General features: G+C 37.2%; 1 protein-coding gene across 1 annotated transcript in view; it reads left to right on the plus strand.

The window, feature by feature from the left end:
- PLEKHA5 (pleckstrin homology domain containing A5) overlaps nucleotides 1-794 on the plus strand; it is a 173488-nt gene extending 172694 nt beyond the window's left edge. The window contains exon 24 of the mRNA XM_009648731.2: nucleotides 544-794. The gene's annotated coding sequence lies outside the window, so the exon portion shown is untranslated. The remainder of the gene's footprint in view (nucleotides 1-543) is intronic.
- The last annotated feature ends 204 nt before the right edge of the window (nucleotides 795-998 follow it).

Here is a 998-nt window from a genome sequence, read left to right on the forward strand (position 1 = left end):
TAGGGCCAGCTGTGTTAGGACAAGGGGAAATGGTTTTAAACTAGAACAGGGTAGGTTCAGGCTAGAGGTAAGGAAGAAATTTTTTACAATAAGAGTGGTAAAACACTGGAACAGGTTGCCCAGAGAGGTAGTGGAGGCCCCATCCCTGGAAACATTCAAGGCCAGGTTGGATGGGGCTCTGAGCAATCTGATCTAGTTAGCAGTGGCCCTGCTCACTGCAGGGGGGTTGGACTAGATGACCACTAGTGGTCCCTTCCAACCCTAAACATTCTATGATTCTATGATTCTATGATTCTATAAATCTGAAAAAAAGCTTGGTTTTGCTTCTTGCTGTCAAAGTGTCTTGACAGCAGTATTATTCATCAGGAAAATTGATTTTTGGAAACAACTGATTTCTGAAATACTTTATTATGTTCTACATCATTGATAACTACCGCTAGGATGAGGTCAGAAATTCCTTGCTGTGTTTAATCCCAGGAGTTGCTTTATACAATATTCTGTTGTTGCTAAAATAGAGTAATTTAATCTATGTCTGTCTTTCAGCACTAATGGCTTCTGTTGAAACAATTCATGCCTGAGATGTATGGACCTGACTTATGAAAATACGAGAAGATATTGTACAGTATATTTTAAATCTATGAAATTCATAGTTCTGATGCTTTTGGCCACAGAGCATCATTTTATCACTTCCTGGAAAATGTTTATTCCAAGAGAGCTTTAAATGGCCCACATGTACACTCAACAACCTTCAGATTGTTCTCCTGATACCAGCTTGCTGCTATGATTTCTGTGCACATAAAATAAAGGCTCTTTTTCATGTGCAGCCTACAGTCAGAACTTTATTTGATATGCCTCAGAGTTTAATGTTCTTTTAATTATGGATCATATGAGTTTACTTTTTTGCTTCTTTTAGATGCATAACCGGTTATTACATATCACCACTAAACCTTGTTTTACACTTTTTAAACACTACGATTTATTGTTTTAACATTTTATTT

This window comes from Egretta garzetta, unplaced genomic scaffold (assembly GCF_000687185.1).
Source record: "Egretta garzetta isolate BGI_Z169 unplaced genomic scaffold, ASM68718v1 scaffold81, whole genome shotgun sequence".
NCBI lineage: Eukaryota > Metazoa > Chordata > Aves > Pelecaniformes > Ardeidae > Egretta > Egretta garzetta.